The sequence below is a fragment of the Saimiri boliviensis genome, chromosome 17 (assembly GCF_048565385.1).
Source record: "Saimiri boliviensis isolate mSaiBol1 chromosome 17, mSaiBol1.pri, whole genome shotgun sequence".
Classification (NCBI taxonomy): Eukaryota; Metazoa; Chordata; class Mammalia; order Primates; family Cebidae; genus Saimiri; species Saimiri boliviensis.
Window position 1 is genome coordinate 3,501,472 of NC_133465.1, and position 21,989 is coordinate 3,523,460.

Consider the following 21,989-nt stretch of genomic DNA (forward strand, 5'->3'; position numbering starts at 1 on the left):
AAACACATTTTTTACTTCTTCCTGCCACTTTGTGAATAAGGTACTTTGCTTCCCCTTCTCCTTCCACCATAATTAAGCTAGGAGAGGATATGCCTCCACAGCATGGCAGACTATCGATGGGGGACCTGAGAAACTGGAGTTCTATACAAGTCAAGGGCTGAGAGGATGCTCCAGGTGATGGTGAAGCTAAGCTCCAGTAGGACAAGTGGAACATGGAGTATACCTTCAATTAGAAGACCAAAACAATGTGAACTGATGAAAACTGCTGTCACTGATTCTCTCCAAGCTGAGGGAATACACATGGTCCCTGCCTCCCACGAAAAGCCACTCTTGATACTCATCCAGCAGCACTGTATGGAGATCAAGAAATCCAAAAGGGCTGTGAAATATTTATGTTCTGTTCAGTTTCAAGAGCTCTGAAATGCAAAGTGATATGTACACTAAACACATGAGAAAATGCAAATACCTTTATAACACTTTTCTCATAGCTCTATTTTCATCCCTATTTGAAGCAAGTCATTAACATTCATTTTATCATAAATATAATGGCAACAAGTTTTAATGTGCAGAAATCAAAACATTTTATAAATTTAAAAAATAGCTTTTTACATTATTCAACTTATGGAACTATTTGACTCTATATGACTGTATAACCTGAGAAAACTAAATACAAAATATTTTATATCATTCTATTTATGGTATTAGATAAAAAATTAAATAACTCATAATGACTAAACTGGCTAATTATTGTCCTTAAATGGATATTAAAAGCGAATTTTTCTCCTTTGGTAAAGTAACTAGCAAATGATGAAATGTGAAAGTGTTTTCTGGTATATGGATTCACTGAATTCCTTTGACCCACTTAAACAGAATGTGTGACATTCATGAAATAGTAACTTAATAGCTTTAAAACAGCTGTTCTCTAGCTCCAAATTAACTTAGCTTTTTTTTTTTTTTTTTGAGACGGAGTTTTGCTCTTGTTACCCAGGCTGGAGTGCAATGGCGCGATCTCGGCTCACCGCAACCTCCGCCTCCTGGGTTCAGGCAATTCTCCTGCCTCAGCCTCCTAAGTAGCTGGGATTACAGGCACGCGCCACCACGCCCAGCTAGTTTTTTTTTTTGTATTTTTAGTTGAGACGGGGTTTCACCATGTCGACCAGGATGGTCTCGAGCTCTCGACCTCGTGATCCACCCGCCTCGGCCTCCCAAAGTGCTGGGATTACAGGCTTGAGCCACCGCGCCCGGCAGCTTTTCTTTTTTAACATGTCTACTTTCTGAGAAAAAAATGTGAGAAATGAGTTGTTCTTTTGCTTTCAGGCCCTGTCCTACCATGAGCTGAAGAGGCGGCAACATACATGTTTGGAGTTTAGCAGGGACTGAGAAGGGTGGAAAAGAACTGCCTAACCAAAGGTATCTTTTCCACCTGACTTCCAAGACGTCGGAACATTCTCCCTAGTAGATACTCTTTTGTATGTGGATATTAGCAATTGCTGTTAAAATGAAAACAGGTTAAACTTATTAGGTTATCATCACCTATGAATAATTTAGACTATCAGCTTATCAGATCTATCAACCAGTCTTGTAGCAAAATCCTGGTGTTAAACAGCACAGAAATAGGAGAGAAGAAAGAATTGTCTAAGTCTGCACTGTCCAACAGAAATATAAGCCATATGAGTTGAAATTTTCTAGTAATTAGCAAGTAAAAAGAAATAGGTGAACGTATTATTTTTCTTTTCCTTACTTTCTCCTCTTCCAAAGTGAAATTATTTTTAATAACATATTTTCTTTAACCCAAATAACATATTTTCTTTAACCTAAAAATTTTTCAAATTTTTATTTGTAAAATCAGTGTAAAATTATTAAAGAGATATTCTGTATTCTTTTTTGTACTAAATCTTGAAATCCACTGTATGTTTTATACTTATAGCACATCTTAATTTGAACTAGACACGTTTGAAGTTCTTTTTTTTTTTTTTTTTTTTTGAGACGGAGTTTCGCTCTTGTTAACCCAGGCTGGACTGCAATGGCACGATCTCGGCTCACCACAACCTCCGCCTCCCGGGTTCAGGCAATTCTCCTGCCTCAGCCTCCTGAGTAGCTGGGATTACAGGCACACGCCACCATGCCCAGCTAATTTTTTGTATTTTTAGTAGAGACGGGGTTTCACCATGTTGACCAGGATGGTCTCGATCTCTTGACCTCGTGATCCACCCGCCTCGGCCTCCCAAAGTGCTGGGATTACAGGCTTGAGCCACCGCGCCCGGCTGAAGTTCTTAATAGCTACATGTGGCTACCATATTGGACAAGCAGGTCTAAGTCAGGGGTTCCCAAAGTGTGGTTCCTAGAGCAGCAGTATCAGCATCACCCTAAAACTTGTTACAAATACCAGTTCTCAGGCTTCACCCCAGACCTACTAAATCAGAAACTCTGATAGTTGGGCTCTGCAATCTGTGGTTTAACAAGCCTTTCAGGTGATTGTCATAACATGTTAAGTTTCAGAATCAGCAGTCTAAATTATAGGGAACTGGTGGGAAAAGTTTTTTCTTTGCTAAGGATTACAATAAACAGGGTTCAAAATTCAAAAAGTACAAAAACGTATACAGTGAAAATCTTCCTTTCCTAGCAGGCACAAGCCCTCTATCTCCCCTCCCTAGAGGCAATCAAAATGTTATATTGGTAGGCAGCTGTCATACCGAACTCCTATTGACTTCAATAGGGATGGCACCATGTTTGAGAGGCTGAAGACAAGATGCAGAGCCAGTGAATGAGACATAGGGTTTATTCAATTAATTAATTTATTTTTTGAGACAGTTTTGCTCTGTCACCGAGCCTGGAGTGCAGTGGTGTAATCGTGGCTCACTGCAGTCTCAACCACCTGGACACAAGTGATCCTCCTGTCTCAGCCTTCTGAGTAGCTGGGATTAGTCCTGGCTAATTAAAAAAAGAAGGCATTAGTCCTAGCTAATTAAAAATATATGGAGAGGCCGGGCGCGGTGGCTCAAGCCTGTAATCCCAGCACTTCGGGAGGCCGAGGCGGGTGGATCACGAGGTCGAGAGATCGAGACCATCCTGGTCAACATGGTGAAACCCCGTCTCTACTAAAAATACAAAAAATTAGCTGGGCATGGTGGCACGTGCCTGTAATCCCAGCTACTCAGGAGGCTGAGGCAGGAGAATTGCCTGAACCCAGGAGGTGGAGGTTGTGGTGAGCCGAGATTGCGCCATTGCACTCCAGCCTGGGTAACGAGCAAAAACTCCGTCTCAAAAAAAAAAAAAAAAAAAAAAAAAAAAAAATATATATATATATATATATATATATATATATATATATATATATATGGAGAGAGATGGGGCCTCACTTTGTTACCCAGGCTGAGAAATAGGGTTTATTGAGGAGACTTACATACAGGACAATCAAGTGGTGCCAGGCTGGACAGGAGCTGTGTTTGCTTATAAAAACCATACTGGTTATATAGCATTTTTACTTAGCACTCTCACCCTAGCAACCTCCACCTGACAACCTTCATTTAACCCAAAACAAAGGACCACGGTCCCCTGTATGGCCTGCATTCCAAGGGATGAGATGGGGGTTCATGTTTCTTATAGGTGAGGAATGAATCTCCTGATTGGCAACTCCCAGGTTCCTTTTTTTTTTTTTTTTTAAGAAACATGTTTATTTTCTGTCAGCCTTATTTCCATGTGGCTTATCAGCCTGTGGAAGAACAGCTTAAGACCACTCGGTGGTTATTCCTACCCATTCAGTGGCCTGAGCAGTGGGAGCTGCAGACCAGGCTTCTGTGTCAGGCTGAGCTCTACAGCCTTCAGTAGGGAACTGCTGGATAGGAGTTCCCTATTTCAAGATGGAGTCTCACCCTCTTTGCCAGAACATTGGGAGGCCGAGGCAAGTGGATCATTTGAGGTCAGGAGTTTGAGACCAGCCTGGCCAACATGGTGAAACCCTGTCTCTACTAAAAATACAAAAATTAGCCCAACATGGTGAGTGCCTATAATCCCAGCTACTCAGGAGGCTGGGGCAGGAGAATTGCTTGAACCTGGGAGGCAGAGGTTGGAGTGAGCTGAGATCACGCTACTGCACTCCAGCCTGGGCAATAGAGGGAGATTCCATCTCAAAAAAAAAAAAAAAAAAAAAATCAGATGGGAACTGACATACAATTCTGTTAATATGGACAAAACTAGTATGCCTGAATTGTAGCTTAAGCTTAGGTCTGAGACTAAAATAAAGCAACTTACTTCCAGCATGAATCCAGACCTTATGACCCACAGAATCATGCATTCTTGCAGATAAATCAGTAAAAGCGAAACATACTTCCCTTCTTAACTGCAATTTCCCTTCGGGCATTTGAAGTCCCAAATTTGATTTTCCCCAATTTTTGTTTGGACTGATGAGTTTGGTTTCCAAGAACAGTAGCTAAATCTCACTTTAGAAATATACCCTGTTTCTCAGACATGGTTTGAAAAAAAATTGGGGACTGAAAGGGCTCACGTCTACTTCACTGTTTGTGTGTGTATGTGATTGTTTTTGTTTGTTTGTTTGAGAGGGAGTCTCACTCTGTCGCCCAGGCTGGAGTGCAGTGATGCAATCTTGGTTCACTGCAACCTTCGCCTCCCAGGTTCAAGCGATTCTTGTGCCTCAGTCTTCCAAGTAGCTGGGGTTACAGATGTGTGCCACCATGCCCAGCTAATTTTTATATTTTTAGTAAAGATGGGGTTTCACCACGTTGGCCAGGCTGATCTTGAACTCCCTATCTCGGGTGATCCTCCCACCTCAGCCTCCCAAAGTGCTGGGATTATTGGCATGAGCCACTGCATCCGGCCTCTACTTCACTGTTGATCTGCTGGTCCACTTGGTAGGTAAGGAAGTCAGGCCAGACCCGTGTTGCCAATAGTTATGTATATTAAACCATATTCCTTGAAGTATGTAGCTACAAAGATGGCATATTGGCTTCCTGTTACATAGTTATTGATGCAAAGGTATTGATGCAAGGGTATACTTTGTTTTAAAGTATAAATAAACCATTTTACTTCCTGATTGAAAACCTCTAATGATTCATCATTACCCAAATCATAAAGTGTATTTCATAATATGGCGTTTATAGCCCTTTACAATCTAATCCAAACCTACTCCTCAGCTTCTTTCCTTATTCTCACCCTACCTCTGATCTCACTCCCCTGTTTCTTGAAATTTGGGTCATTGTCTGTTTGTTTGTTTTTAAATAGAGATGGTGTCCCAATGTGTTGCCATGGCTGACCTTGAACTCCTGAACTCCAGTGATCTTCCCGCCTTGGCCTCTCAAAGTGGTGGGATTTGAAGCATGAGCCACCATGCCCAGCCTACTTCTTGAAATTTGGTCTCCAACCATGACAAAAAACTGGCCATTGCCTAATCAGGTAAGACATGATGAATCACACTCCCCAGGCTCTTGAAATATCTTATCAATATTGAGAATACCTGTTTACCCTGATTACTCAGACCATATCCTGCTTGGGCTGTCAGGCAACTCAAAGTTAAATTTTTATTTTTTATTATTATAAGAGACATGGTTGGTGTGGTGGCTCATGCCTGTAATCCCAGCACTTTGGGAAAACAAGGCGGGCAGATTGCTTGAGTCTAGTAGTTCAAGACCAGCCTGGGCAACTTGGTGAAACCCCAACTCTATTAAAAATACAAAAAATTAGCTGGGCGTGATGGCACATGCCTGTAGTTCATTCCAGCTACCCAGGAGGCTGAGGTGGGAGGATCACCTGAGCCTGGGAAGTCAAGGCTGCAGTGAACTATGATTATGCCACTGCACTCCAGCCTGGGTGACAGAGTGAGACCCTGGCTGACAAAACAAAAAACAAAAAACAAACAAACAACAACAAAAAAAAAAACAAGAAAGACAGGATCTTGCTATATTACCCAGGTTTGAATGCAGTGGCTATTCCCAGGCACTATCATGGTGTACTACAGCCTCAAACTCCTGGGCTCTAGTGATCCTCTCAGTGACCAGAGTAGCTGGGACTATGGGCACATGCCACTGCACCTGGATTTCACAGTTAAATTTAGTGCCTACTCACTAACTCTTACTGCTAACTATTTTTTTTTTTTTTTTTTTGAGACGGAGTTTTGCTCTTGTTACCCAGGCTGGAGTGCAATGGCGCGATCTCGGCTCACTGCAACCTCTGCCTCCTGGGTTCAGGCAATTCTCCTACCTCAGCCTCCTGAGTAGCTGGGATTACAGGCACGCGCCACCATGCCCAGCTAATTTTTTGTATTTTAGTAGAGACGGAGTTTCACCATGTTGACCTGGATGGTCTCGATCTCTTGACCTCGTGATCCACCCGCCTCAGCCTCCCAATGTGCTGGGATTACAGGCTTGAGCCACCGCGCCCGGCTTTTTTTTTTTTTTTTTTTTTTTTTTTTTTTTGAGATGGAGTTTCACTCTTGTTTCCCAGGCTGGAGTGCAATGGCGCGATCTCGGCTCACTGCAACCTCCGCCTCCTGGGTTGAGGCAATTCTCCTGCCTCAGCCTCCTGAGTAGCTGGGATTATAGGCACGCGCCACCATGCCCAGCTAATTTTTGTATTTTTAGTAGAAACGGGGTTTCACCATGTTGACCAGGATGGTCTCGATCTCTTGACCTCGTGATCCACCCGCCTCGGCCTCCCAAAGTGCTGGGATTACAGGCTTGAGCCACCATGCCTGGCCTACTGCTAACTCTTATTAGCCTAATTATCTTTTCCATTTATTTAGACCATATTTTTGTCATTATATTTAAGACTTTATTTTTTTAATGATAAAATCAGTGAGATATAGAAAAGAGGAAAAATATTTAAAGTGCTATTTTTAAATATTATTTATATCTTAGTTATTTAGTTATTTTTGAGACAATCTCGCTCAGTTGCCCAAGCTGAAGTGCAGTAGCATAATCTGGGCTCACTGCAACCTCTGCCTCCCAAGTTCAAGCAATTCTCCTGCCTTAGCATCCCAAGTAGCTGGGACTACAGGTGCATGCCACCACACCTGGCTAATTATTGTATTTTCAGTTGAGACGAGATTTCACCACGTAGGCCAGTCTGGTCTCAAACTCCTGACCTCAAGTGATCTGTTCACCTTGTCCACCCAAAGTGTTGGGATTACAGGCGTGAGCCACCACACTCAGCCTATTATTTTTTAAAGAAATACATGCTGTTGTTAAAAAAGAAAAAGTACTCAAGTGTATGAACTATATAGTCACACACTGTTCCCTAACTCCACTGCCCAGAAGTACCTAGTTAAGCTTAACATATATGCTCCCAGATTTTTCATATAAACAGCTGATAATCTCATATATTGCTGGTGGGAATATAAATTGGCACACTATTTTGGAAAACTGCTTGGCACCATCTACTAAAACTAATTATACACATAGACAAAATGGTCTCATTTTTAAGCATACATCCAGCAGAAATGTAGACATCTGTGAACTAAAAAAATATATGAATGTTCACATAAGCACGATTTCATAGTAGCCCCAAACTGGACACAACCCAGTTATAGAATAAATACATTGCAGTATATTCAACTTGAATATCTCTCATAAACAATAATGACCAGAGAAGCCAGACAAAAAGAAATATGCTGTATGATTACATTTCTATAAAGTTCAAACAGGCAAAACTAATCCATAATGGTAGAAATCAGGAGGTAGTTACCTTTGGGGAGATCTCTGTGACTAGGAGGATGCATGAGAAGGCATTTGGGCTATTAATGGGTGTGATTGCTTTGTGATAATTTATTAAGCTGAACATGGATGCAGTGAAAAGATATTGATCTCATTATTTTTAATGGTTCCAGGGTCTTCCATTGGATAGTTGCTTACTAATTTAACCATCTCTCTACTGATTGCACATTTACATTAGTTTTTTAGGTTGTTATTCCTATAATAATGCTGTTGTGAACAACCTTATATAACTTCTTCCATTTTTATGAATATATCTGTAAAATATATTTCTAAATAGAGGAACTGATGCTTCAAAAGAAATATATGCTGTAAATGTTGATAGATATTGTCATAAAACCCTGAAAAAAAAAACTATAACAATTTGCATTTTCACACAGTACATAGTTGCCTAATTTCCATAATCTGAAAATTCACTGGGTAGCATTGGTCTTTTACACTGCTGCTTTTAGTAGGTGAAAGGATTTTCTCACAACTGTATTCATTCTCTTTCTTTCTGTTTGTCTTTCTTGCTTGCTTGCTTGTCTTTCTCAGAATCTCACTCTGTCACCCAGGCTGGAGTGCAGTGGCGTGATCTCAGCTCACTGCAACCTCTGCCTCCTGGGTTCAAGCAATTCTCCTGCCCCAGCCTCCCGAGTAGTTGGGACTACAGGCACCTGCCAGCACGCTCAGCTAATTTTTGTATTTTTAATAGAGATGGGGTGTCACCATGTTGGCTAGGCTGGTCTCAAACTCCTGACCTTGTGATCTGCCTGCCTCGGCTTCCCAAAGTGCTGAGATTATAGGCGTGAGCCACTGCGTCTGGCCAGTTTCTTTCTTTTCTTTTTTCTTTTATTTTTCTCTCTCTTCTTTCTTTCTTTCCCTCCCTTCCTCCCTCCTTTCCTCCTTCCTTTCTCTCTCTTTCTCTTTTTCTTTCTTTCTTTGACAAGTTCTTGCTCTGCTGCCCAGGAGTGCAGTGGCACAATCGTAGCTCATTGTAACCTCCAACTCCTGGGCCAAAGTGATCTTCCTGCCTCAGCCTCCTGAATAGCCAGAACTACAGGCACTCGACACTGTGCCTGGCTTCTCATTCATGTATATTTTTTTGAGATGGAGTTTCACTCTTGTCGCCCAGGCTGCAGTGCAATGGCACGATCTCGGCTCACCGCAACCTCCGCCTCCCAGGTTCAAGAGATTCTCCTGCCTCAGCCTCCCAAGTAGCTGGGATTACAGTCATGCACCACCACGCCCAGCTAATTTTTTGTATTTTTAGTAGAGATGGGGTTTCTCCATTTTGGTTAGGCTGGTCGAGAACTCCCAACCTCAGGTGATCCACCCACTTTGGCCTCCCAAAGTGCTGGATTACAGGCGTGAGCCACTGTGCCCGGCCCTCATCCATATTTTTAAATTATTTTTGGTGAATTGAAAATTTTTAAAGTTATTAGCTGTTTGTTATTTGCTATTTGCTATAGGCTATTTGTAATCGCTTGATCTTATTTATGTTTTTCTCCTTTGTTCCCCTCTAGGGAGTTGTTTGCTTCTAATCTATATTAAGAATACTAATCCTGGCCAAGCACAATGACTCATGCCTGTCATCCCACCACTTTGGGAGGCCGAGGCAGATCGCTTGAGATCAGGAGACCAGCCTGGGCAACACAGTGAGACCTGTCTCTCCAAAAATTTTAAAAATTAGCCACGCATGGTGGCTCATGCCTGTAGTCCCGGCTATTCAGGAAGATGAGGTGGAAGGATCACTGGAGCCCAGGAGGTCAAGGCTACAGTGAAAACTCCAGCCTGGGTGACAGTGAGACCCTGTCTCAAAAAAAAAAAAAAAGAGAGAGAGAGAGAGAATACCAGTCCTTTATCAAGTGGTACATTTAAAATATGTTTTTCAGGTGTCATTTGGAATTTGTCTTCATTAATAGTAACATTTGCCTTAAGAAAAAGTAGTTTAAATTTTTATGTGTTCTGTTTTATGTTTTCAGTGTTTTCTAGTATCTTGTCAAAACTCGAAGGCCAGTAAGCAAGTTTTTCAGAATTTGTCTCCTGCTGACATTTTGTGTCAGTTTTTTCCTGGAACACAGTGTACCCTTTGGATGTTCCAAGGGAGGAGATCAAGGTAATATCAGATAATTCCTGCCCACACATCCCAGCTGGCCTCCCAGACACTGTTCTCAGGCAAATAAGACAAGCAGTCTAGCTCCTCAAGGTTTTTATGAACGGCTCTTTGATACTGGCCTCTGAAGCCTTTGAAATGGGTCAAGGCAGAACATTTACCTTTTATCCAATAGTTGCTTATACACTACAAGAGAAATCACAGCTTATTCACTACTCAGTTACATTTTCAAGTTGAGTTTATTAGTGGTTATCATCCCAATGATCCTGTGCCAGTTATTTTTCAGTCACAGCATTCGAAGTGTAACAGTATGTTTCGTCTCTTACAGTTTAAGAGAAAATTATGTTCACAAAATGAACCACCCACCCCTCCTTTACTCCCAAAGAAACATTAGAGTCTCCAGATTTCCCCTTTCCCAATTCTCCTTTTGCAGGGCCCTAGCTGGAAGGGTCTTACTGATGTGCCAGCTCAGTGTCAGGGCTCTCCTTAATTTTCCACTAGAGTCATTGTGGTTTCTCCAGCTCCTCCCAGGATGTTCCAACCCAATTCTGTACTTTTCCTCACTTCTAAAAGGACCCATTAAAAAAAAAAAAGTTAAGACTCATGCCTGTAACCCCAGCACTTTAGGATGCCAAAGCAGGCAGATCACATGAGACAGATCACATGAGAACCCTTTCTCTACTGAAAATACAAAAATTAGCCAGGCATGGTGGTGCATGTCTGTAACCCCAGCTACTTGGGAGGCTGAGGCACAAGAATCGCTTGAACCTGGGAGGTAGAGGTTGCAGTGAGCTGAGATTGAGCCACTGCACTTCATGTGCCACTGTGCCTGGTAATTGTTTTATTTTATTTTTTAGAAGTAGGTCTGGATATGTGGCATAGGCTCATCTTGAATTCCTGGCCTCAAGCAGTCTTCCCCATTCAGCCTCTTGAGTCTCTGGAATTAACGAACATGAGCCACAATGCCTGGCTAAAATGGGTACATTTTATCATATACAAATTACATCTTAATGAAGCTGATTTTTGCGGGGATTGGGAATGGAGTCTCCCTCTGTCATTGGAGTGTAGTAGTGCGATCTCGGCTCATTGCAACCTCTGCCTCCCGGGTTCAAGCAATTCTCCTGCCTCACCCTCCAAAATAGCTGGGATTACAGGTGCTTGCCACCACTCCTGGCTAATTTTTGTATTTTTAGTAGAGATGAGGTTTCTCCATGTTGGCCAGGGTGGTCTCAAACTCCTGACCACAGGTGATCTGCCCGCCTTGGCCTCCCAAAGTGCTAGGATTACAGGGGTGAGCCATCGCATCCGGCCAATGAAGCTGATTTTTAAAAAATGCTAGAACCGCCGGGCGCGGTGGCTCAAGCCTGTAATCCCAGCACTTTGGGAGGCTGAGGCGGGTGGATCACGAGGTCAAGAGATCGAGACCATCCTGGTCAACATAGTGAAACCCCGTCTCTACTAAAAATACAAAAAATTAGCTAGGCATGGTGGCACGTGCCTGTAATGCCAGCTACTCAGGAAGCTGAGGCAGGAGAATTGCCTGAACCCAGGAGGCGGAGGTTGCGGTGAGCCGAGATCTCGCCATTGCACTCCAGCCTGGGTAACAAGAGCGAAACTCCATCTCAAAAAAAAAAAAAAAAAAAAAAAAAAAAAAAATGCTAGAACCAAACTACCTATACTTTTTCTTTATTTTCAGGCACCGTTAAGGTTGAACTGTGTCCCCCAAAAGAGATGTTGAAATTCTATACCAAGTATCTCATAATGTGACCTGATTTAGAAACAGGGTGCTTGCAGGTACAATCAAGTCAAGATGAGGCAATACTGGATTAAGATGAGCCCTAATCCAGAGACTGTTGTCATAAGGAGAGAAAATTTGGACACAGAGACACAGACACATGGGAAGAACACTATGTAGTAAAGGAGGCAGAGACTGGAGTCAGGCGTCCATAAAACAAAAAAATGCCAAGGATTGCCAACAACTACCAGAAACTAGGAAGAATCAAGGAAGGATTTTCCTGCTCTCCCAGCTCTCCATCAAATGAGGGTACAGTGAGACAACTGCTGTCTGCAAACCAGGAAGAGTGCCCTCCCCAGACACCAAATCTGCTGACACCTTCATCCTGGACCTCTCAGCCTCCAAAACTGTGGGAAATAAATGTTGTTTAAATCAAAAAGAAAAAACATAAGTTTCTTCCCCTAGAACTTTCAGAGAGAGCATGACACCTCAATTTTGGACTTCTAACCTCCAGAACTGTGAAAGAACAAATGTCTGATGTTTAAAGACACCCAGGACCAGGCCTGGTGGCTCATGCCTGAAATCTGAGCACTTTTGAGGCTAAGATGGGGGAAATTGCTTGAGGCTTGGAGTTTAAGACCAGCCTGGGCAACATAGAGAGACCCTGTCTCCATTTAAAAAAAAAATTTAAAAATTAGAGGCCAAGGTGGGTGGATCACTTGAGGTCAGGAGTTCAAGACCAGCTGGCCAACATGGCAAAACCCCATCTCTACCAAAAAAATACAAAAATTAGTTGGGTGAAGTGATACGCACCTGTAGTCTCAGCTACTCAGATAGCTGAGGCAGGAGAATCAGTTGAACCCAGGAGGTGGAGGTTTCAGTAAGCGAAGATCCCACCAGCCTGGGTGAAAGAGCTAGACTGTCTAAAAAGAAAAAATAAAAAATAATAATAATTTAAAAATTAGCTTGGCATGGTGGTATGTGCCTGTAGTCCCAGCTTCTCAGGAGGCTGAGGTGGGTAGATTGCTTGAGCCCAGGAGGTGGAGGCTGCAGTGAGCTGTGATTATGCCAGTGCACTTAAGTCTGGGTGACACAGTGAGACTCTTTCTCAGAAAAACAAAAAACAGAAAGCATAAAGACACTTAGAAGGAAGGAGAGAAGCAGAGACACCCAGTTTGTGATAATTTGCTACAGAGTCTAGGAATCTAATACAGACACTTAGAATTTATGCTCTTGCCCTATGGAGATGTTTTATAGTCAGATATGAAGTCAATGAGCTTGAGATCTGAAGAACTTCCTCTTTACCTTGCACCTCCTTGGCGGAGTTCTCACAGAACTGGCCTTCTGGGCCGCCTGCATCCAGCCTGCCCCCCCACAGATGCTGTCTGGCTCCTGTTGAGGGTCTCTAATGTCTCAGATGCCCAGCTTCACAAACCCTCCTATACAGGCTGCTCGTAGCATGTGTTTTTCTTTGCCTATGGAATGGGCTATAGTATTTCAAATATTAATGTGCATTTTCCTTACTTTCTAGATGATCACATTTGTTGTCGTTGTTGTTGTTGGTGTTGTTGTTGTTTCTTCCAGAAGAGATTTTCCCACAACCTAAAATTAGTTCTGAATCTACCCTTGCTTTGAGAAAACAAGGGTGGAGGGTGGGGACATCACTGTGGAATGTCAGAAATGAAAGTCAGTACATTTTGGTTTCTAAGTTCAAAAGCTGTTTATGTCTCATAAAGCAAAAAATACCACATAGGTAGAGACTGAGAATGTCACAACCTTTCCTCACTCCCACAACCACCCTGGTAACATTTTTACCTCCTTCCCAGGAATATGAACTCCAAAAGGAAGAATGATCAAGTAGAAAGAAATGTAACTGAGCCATTTTAAACATGAATTGAGATATAATTGAATTTGATGAAGTTTGTCTTAGATTAACAAGATTGTTTTCTGCCTCAGGCAGGATGGGGACTCAAGGTCATAAATTAAGATGGACTTGTAGAAAAGTTCTACTTGGCTGGGCATGGTGACTCATGCCTGAAATCCTAGCACTTTCGGAGGCCAAGAAAGGAGGCTCATTTGAGGCCAGAAGTTCAAGACCAACCTGGGCAATATAGTGAGACCTCTATCTCCACCAAAAAACACAAAAATTAGCCAGACATGGTGGCATATACTTGTGGTCCTAGATGCTCAGGAGGATGAGATGGGAGGATCACTTGAACCCAGGAGGCTAAGGATGCAGCGAACTTTGATCTTTTCACTGTACTCCAACCTGGGTGACAGAAAGAGACCCTCATTAGGCCGGGCGCGGTGGGTCAAGCCTGTAATCCCAGCACTTTGGGAGGCCGAGGCGGGTGGATCACGAGGTCAAGAGATCGAGACCATCCTGGACAACATGGTGAAACCCCATCTCTATTAAAAATACAAAAAAGTTGCTGGGCGTGGTGGCACGCGCCTGTAATCCAAGCTACTCAGGAGGCTGAGGCAGGAGAATTGCCTGAACCCAGGAGGCGGAGGTTGCGGTGAGCCAAGATCGCGCTATTGCACTCCAGCCTGGGTAACAAGAGTGAGACTCCGTCTCAAAAAAAAAAAAAAAGAGACCCTCATTTCAAAAAACCAAATTAATTAACTAAATTAATATAACTTTTCTTTTTTTCTTTTTTTTTTTTTTTTTTTTTTTTTTTGAGACGGAGTTTCGCTCTTGTTACCCAGGCTGGAGTGCAATGGCACGATCTCGGCTCACCGCAACCTCCGCCTCCTGGGTTCAAGCAATTCTCCTGCCTCAGCCTCCTGAGTAGCTGGGATTACAGGCACGTGCCACCATGCCCAGCTAATGTTTTGTATTTTTAGTAGAGACGGGGTTTCACCATGTTGACCAGGATGGTCTCGATCTCTCGACCTCGTGATCCACCCGCCTCGGCCTCCCAAAGTGCTGGGATTACAGGCTTGAGCCACCGCGCCCGGCAACTTTTCTTTTTTTCTTTTTGAGACGGGTCTTGCTGTGTTGCCCAGACTGGAATGCAGTGGCACCATCTCAGCTCACTGTGACCTTGACCTCCTGGGCTCAAGTGATCCTCCCACCTCAGCCTCCCAAACAGCTGGGACCACAGGTACATGCCACCACACCCAGATAATTTTTTAATTTTTTTTGTAGAGATGGGGGTCTCACTACATTGCCCAAGCTGGCCTTGAACTCCTGGGCTCAAGTAATCCTCTCTTGGCCTCCCAAAGTGCTGGGATTACAGGTGTAAGCCATTGTGTCCAATTAAAAAGTTCTATTTTCTATACACCTGCATTTGGAGGACTCTGTGGGTGAGCATCTATCTGTCTCCTTAAGTTGTACACAACGGGTTCCTCGTTTGCCTCTCCCTAGCCCCAGCTCTGCTCTTCATTTGCTGCTTTCAGAGGGTATCTTTCAACATTTTCCTAAGCTTGGGCCTTCTCTGAGAGAGATCCAGCAGTTTCTAAGATCACTAACTGCTAGTTTACAAAATCCCTTGAGGTCCCAGATATCCTCCCTATTTCTTGAGAATATTTTTGGCTGGGCGCAGTAGCTCATGCCTGTAATTCCAGCACTTCGGAAGGCTGAGGTGGGTGGATCACCTGAGGTCAGGAATTCCAGACCAGCCTGACCAACATGGTGAAACCCCATCTCTACTAAAAATACAAAAATCAGTTGGTATGGTGGCATATGCCTGTAATCCCATCTACTCTGGAGGCTGAGGCAGGAGAGTAGCTTGACTCTGGAAGGCAGAGGTTGCAATGAGCCAAGATTGTGCCACTGTACTAGAGTTGGCGACAGAGCAAGACTCCATCTCAAAAAAAGAAAAAAGAATATTTTTCAGGACTGTTACAGCTGAGTAAAGGTTTTTTTCATGTGTCCTTGAGACTTATAAGGACAGCCTTTCTTTCCGAAAGTCCTTATTCTCCCTTGCATCCTGAAAACCCCTATTCTACTCCCTGCCAAATTTGTATTAAAAGTTGCACATGAGCCCAGATGACAGCTGATTCTCTATAGCTAACAGAGGGCTGGCAAAAGAAATCTTATATCCTGGCGATATACTACCTTTCCTGTCTAGTAGTGAGAGTCCTTAAAGGGTCTAGTTTCTTCAAAAAGGATGCACTCTCTCTGAAACTAGACAACAACCTTATAACTTTGAATCATTCCCTAGCTAGACAAGAGCTTATCTTGCAAAATAATTTTATATGTTCTACTTTGAAAATGCCCCCTAGTGGACAGAACTAGTAAGGTTTTCATGATAACAACCAGTCACCAGAGTGAGCCCAGGGGTTTAACAAACCCTGCAGCTGGGTCCACTTCCAGCACACAAACCATCCAAGTGGCCCTGTGATGACTTTTCTCCTGTCTTTTCTGCTTCCATCAAAATTAATTATGACATAATAATTAAGAAAATATTGGAGGCCGGGCAAAGTGGCTCACACCTGTAATCCCAGCACTTTGGGAGGCCGAGGCAGATGGATCATTTGAGGTCAGGAGATCAAGACCAGTTTGGCCAACATGGTGAAACCCCATCTCTACTAAAAATACAAAAATAAGCTGAGCATGGTGGTTCATGCCTGTAATTTTAGTTACTCAGGAGGCTGGGGCAGGAAAATCACTTGAACCAGGGAGGAGGAGGTTGCAATGAGCCGAGATCATGCCACTGTACTCCAGCCCCAGCAACAAAGCGAGACTGTTTCAAAAAAAAAGCAAAAGAATTACTATCAAGAAGAAAATATTGGTTGTTCCATTTCATGTTGTTAGACATCCAAGTTGCTAGCTATTGTAATGGCAAAATATTTGGGAAAGTATATGGAACAATGGTTCATGTGCTGGGCAATGATGAGAAGTTAGTAATTCGTATGTCCACTCACCAACATCATATAATAGTTTATACCTAGCAGGAAAATCACTAAAGTAAAATCTCAAGCATCATATGAGAATTTAATAGGTACTAGGCCAGGTACAGTGGCTGACACCTATCATCCCAGGACTTTGGGAGGCCAAGGCGGGTGGATCACAAGGTCAGGAGTTCAAGATCAGCCTGGCAAAGATGGTGAAACCCCTATCTCTACTAAGAATACAAAAATTAGCCAGGCATGGTGGGAGGCACCTGTAATCCCAGCTACTCGGGAGGCTGAAGCAGGAGAATTGCTTGAACCTGGGCGGCAGAGGTTGCAGTGAACCGAGATTGCACCACTGCACTCCAGCCTGGGCAATAGAGTGAGACTAAGTCTAAAAAAGAGAGAGAGAATTTAATGGGTACTTTATTGTTTAAAAAAAACCATATAAATCATGACTGTTTCTTGCCATCCCTAAGAGTAGCAATTTAAAACTCTGGAAATCTTCAAACAAAGATAGGAAGCATTCCTTCGTTTCAAACATAGAGTACTTGCAGATAAGATCCCTGAAATCTTTTGAGAAATGTCAGGGCAGAACTGAGATCCAGTTTCTGAGTTTAGATAGAAAAATTACTGAAACTTTTTAGAGTACTTGGAACTTCAAATTATCTGTGACTCCACTTTTACTGAGTCACACAGCAGCCATTACAGCCCTTTGCTGTTTCTTCCTTTGTGTTACTCCATCCTAGGTTTGGGAAATGGTACATTTCCTCCTCTCTGCCCACTAGCAACTATACATTTCATTTTCAGGTAGGGGAAGAGACACAAATAAACACCTATTAGAAATTATGGGGTGAATCATTTTTTTGGATGAGAAAGTTTCAAAAATCATGAGCAGGACCTATGGCAGACCCCCTACGGTCTCATATAATGTCCCTCCACATGTCTCTGCTTCTAGACACAGCTGTGCTGAATAGTTTTATGTATGCTCAGATGCACCTAGCACTGAGTGTGCCCATGAGTACACATATGCATCTTGTTCAATACCCAGGACATTCTCCAGTGCCACAGTAGCCTGCTAGACCCATGGACAAGTGCAGTCCAGGGCAACCTTCAGGCAGAGAGGGGTGGGAATAGGTGATGATCCAGCCTCCTTTCCTTCGGGAGAATCATTATAGGAGACCCTGGCTGACTGGAGCCCCTGATATCCACAGTCACAACCTGGATAATGACCTTTATATGATCTTTTACTCCTTCTGTGTTTCACTTTCCTCCATGTCTCCTGTGATCACTTTCCAAATAAACTACCTTCATTCAATTCCTTGTCTCAGCCTCTGATTTTTTTTTCTTTTTCTTTTTTTTTTTTTAAGACAGAGGGTCTCACCATGTTGGTCAGGATGGTCTCAAACTCCTGACCTTGTGATCTGCCCACCTTGGCCTCCCAAAGTGCTGGGATTACAGGCAAGAGCCACTGCCCCAGCATCAGCCTCTGCTTTCAAGTGAACCCAATCTGTGTTCACTAGGAGACAAGTGAGAAAGTATTCTGAAGTCCATTTTTGCTCTAAGAAGAGTATACCTTCTGTTTTCACGCTACTAAGAAAAACAAAATAAAATAATACAGTAGCTCACACGTGTAATCCAAGCACGTTGGGAGGCCGAGGTGGGCAGATCACTTAAGGTCAGGAGTTTGAGACCAGCTTGGCCAAAATGAAGAAACCCCATCTCTACTAAAAATACAAAAACTAGCTGGTTGTGGTGGCAGGTGCCTGTCATCCCAGCTACTCGAAAGGCTGAGCCAGAAGAATTGCTTGAACCTGGGAGGCAAGAGGTTGCAGTGAGCTGAGATCACACCACTGCACTCCAGTCTGGGTAGTAGAATGAGACACCATTTCAAAAAAAGTAAAAAAGAAGAGTATACTTACTCCCAATGTTTTATTTGGCTAAATGGGGTGACATCTATTCCCATGTTTCATCTCTCTATGGTTAATATGCTGTTGCCACATTGGCCTTCCTTCTGTTTCTCAAACAAACCAGCATATTCCTGTCTTAGGGTGTGTGGAGGAATTGTTCTTCTGCCTGCAACACTTTCCATCTGTGGCTTCATGTGACTGGCAGCATCTCGTCATTCAAATCTCAATTCAATTGTCACTTTCTCAAAGAAAACAACCTTGACCACCAAAAGTAACCAGTATACACACACTCCCAACACCCAAACATATCACTTTGATTTATTTTCTTCATAGCTGGTATAAATTTATCTGATTGGTTTGTTCAATTGCTTATTGGTCATCACTTTCCCCCTCAAAATCTAAGATCCAAGTACAAGTAGGTACTAAACATACCTTTGCTGATTAATAAATCTCCTGGGCCAGGTATGGTGGCTCATGTCTGTAATCCCAGCACTTTGGGAGGCCAAGTGGGCAGATCGCTTCAACGCAGGAGTTTTGGGACCAGCCTGGACAACGTGGCAAAACTGTCTCTACAAAAAATAAAAATAAAAAAATAAGCTGGGGATGGTGGCATATGCCTCTGGTTCCAGCTACTGGGGAGGCAGAGATAGGAGGATCTCTTGAGCCCAGGAGGTGGAGGTTGCAGTGAGCCTACTACACTCCAACCTGCATAGTAGAGCAAGACTCTGTCTCAAATAATAATAAACCCAATAAATCTCCTTTTACCTGTAAAGAACTGATTATGTTTCCTTGGACTTGTGTGCAAAAATGAATATGGATTTTTTTGTTTTGTTTTGTTTTTTTTGAGATGGAGTCTCACTCTGTCACCAGGCTGGAGTGCAGTGGCGATCTCAGTTCACTGCAACCTCCGCCTCCTGGGTTCAAGACATTCTTCTGCCTCAGCCTCCCTAGTAGCTGGGATTACAGGCACGCACCACCACACCCAGCTAATTTTTGTATTTTTAGTAGAGACAGGGTTTCACCGTGTTGGCCAGGATGGTTTTGATCTCCTGACCTTGTGATGCACCCACCTTGACCTCCCAAAGACCTGGGATTACAGGCATGAGCCACCATACCCGGCCGCATAAATATGAATTTTTAACAGAGACTGCTTAGCTCACCAGTGTCTGGGAAAGGGCAGCCTAGCCTCTCCCTCTACATATATCAAAGGGTTGGAACAGAGCATTCCAAAGAATGATCCAAGTAGAAACCTCTGAAGGAAAACCTCTATGAACATTCCATTTGACTTATGAGGAGCATAGAATTTAGCTCCCAACTGAAGAACTTGTTTCACCTTCAGTACTTGGTTAGGCTTACATTACCTTACTTCAAGGGCCTCTTTACCTTTTTGGCAAAGTCTAAGTTTGTCACAGAGGTGGGATTTTAAAATTTTGCTTTTACAAAGTCGAGGTTTTTCGCAGATTGGAGGAGTCCAAGTGAGACAGGATGGAGATGGGGCTTGGCTTCAGGTTACCTGCCATTAGCGCATTCCCACTGAAATGCTCACACAACTACGTCACTACTAATACTTTTACTTAAAGAATTCCAGGAACTGGCCTTGGAGATAACCAAGGTTGCAGAGTGTTCCCCCTCAGGAAGGAATGTCAAACAACTGACTTACAGCCTACTTGTCCTGACCAGACCCCCAGGCAGTCCATTACTCAAGATAACCATCACAGTCAGATATGCTGACCTGCATATCCTACCCGTCACGTGCTTTGTCCAGCCCAGCCTGCATACCCTACCCTGGATGTCAATCCTCATCAGGGAATTCTTTCTCTTGTGCTGCCTCCCTTACGTCTCGGCATAAGCTCCAATGAAGCCTTGTCTGGGAAAACTCTTTTGGCCTCATGTCAGTTTCTTTTGCATTGAGAGTCAGAGAACCCATGGTCAGTAACATAAGGAGACATGACAACTAAATGCAATGTGGGATCCTGGATTGGATCCCAGAATAAAAAAAAAGATATTAGTGAAAAACTGGTAAGATCTAAATAAAGACTGTCATTTCTTTAACAAAAGAAAAAAGTAACTATGAAAAATAGACTAGATATAAGACTAAGGCAGGCCATTCCCAGAATCCAGCTTTGAACGACTTTGCCACCTTACCACAGATCAAAAGTGCTTCCCAGAGTTGAGAAACTATACTTGCATGAGGAGGAGGATACGAGTTTAAAGAAGCTTCCTACCCATCATCTTTTCTCTTCTCTGCTCCCTCTTCCCCCCTTCTCTCTCCATCTCAAATATATTTTGAATGTTATATCTGTATGAGGTATAAAACTCATGAAGAACAAAAATGTATGTGTACTTCAGATTAATACTGTGATAGCCTGAATAATGATCCTCCCTAAAACAAAATATTTACATCTAATCCCTGGAACTAGTGAATGTTACTTTATATGGGGAAAAAATAACTTTGCAGATGTTACTAAATTAAAGATCTTGAGATGGGGAGATTATCTTGGATTATGTAGGGGGCTGCTAAATAAAATCACTTGTATCTTTTTAAGAGGAAATCAGAAGGAGACTTGACACAGACAGAAGAAAAGGCAATGTGACCATGGAGGTAGAGATTGGAGTGATGTGGCCACAAGCCAAGGTGGGCTAGCATCCACCAGAAGCTAGCAGAGGCGATTTGACTATAATGTGTCTAGCTAAGGTTTTTGAGTTTATTCCCCTTGGTGCTCATTGCACTCTCGAATGTATTGTGCTTTTCTTCAAATTCGAGAAGTTTTCAGCCATTATTTCTTCAAATATTATTTGCACCCTTTTCTCTCTATCCTTTCCTTCTGGAACTCTTATTATTTGTATTTTGGTATACTTGTGGGTTTCCCATAATTCTCCGAGGCCTTTATTGTTATTTTCTTGCTGTCCCCCAGATTGGCTCTCAGTGGACTTGTCTTCAGATTTCTGAAGACAAATCTGAGACAGGATCTTTCTCTGTCACTCAGTATGAGTGCAGTGGCACAATCATGGCCCACTGCAGCCTCTAACTCCTGGACTCAAGTGATCATCCTATCTCAGCCTCTCACCTCAGCCACTGTTGGAAATGGGTTTATAACACCAGGAAAGATCCACACCGAGGAATGGATTACTCAGCAAGGCTAGTTTACTTTCTGCAGAAAGGGTGCAACTTGCCAGCAGTCTTGCCACGAGAACACACCTGAACAAAGAAGACAAGGACATTTATAACTTTCCTAACCTCACGCAATCACCCTACTGCTGTGTCCAGTTTCCATTGGCTGGAATGGGACCTCACATTTTATGGTTGACTTGATTGGCTCAAAACTTGAAAATTTCCTATAGAAAAGGGGGAAAGAAGCCAGGCGTGGTGGCTCAAGCCTGTAATCCCAGCACTTTGGGAGGCTGAGGCGGGTGGATCACGAGGTCAAGAGATCGAGACCATCCTGGTCAACATGGTGAAACCCCGTCTCTACTAAAGATACAGAAAATTAGCTGGGCATGGTGGCACGTGCCTGTAATCCCAGCTACTCAGGAGGCTGAGGCAGGAGAATTGCCTGAACCCAGGAGGCGGAGGTTGTGGTGAGCCGAGATCGCGCCATTGCACTCCAGCCTGGGTAACAAGAGTGAAACTCTGTCTCAAAAAAAAAAAAAAATAAATAAATAGAAAAGGGGGAAAGAAGACAAGGACG

General features: G+C 43.1%; 1 long non-coding RNA gene across 2 annotated transcripts in view; it reads left to right on the forward strand.

Annotated features, from left to right (window-relative positions):
- The window catches only part of LOC120366840 (uncharacterized), a 48,033-nt gene extending 34,083 nt beyond the window's left edge, over positions 1–13,950 (forward strand). Inside the window, exons 2-4 of one of the 2 annotated variants that reach the window (XR_012514507.1) lie at positions 1,318–1,410; positions 5,239–5,409; positions 11,513–13,950. This is a non-coding gene — a long non-coding RNA (uncharacterized LOC120366840). The remainder of the gene's footprint in view (positions 1–1,317; positions 1,411–5,238; positions 5,410–11,512) is intronic. The other variant, XR_012514508.1, reaches the window with a different exon arrangement.
- The last annotated feature ends 8,039 nt before the right edge of the window (positions 13,951–21,989 follow it).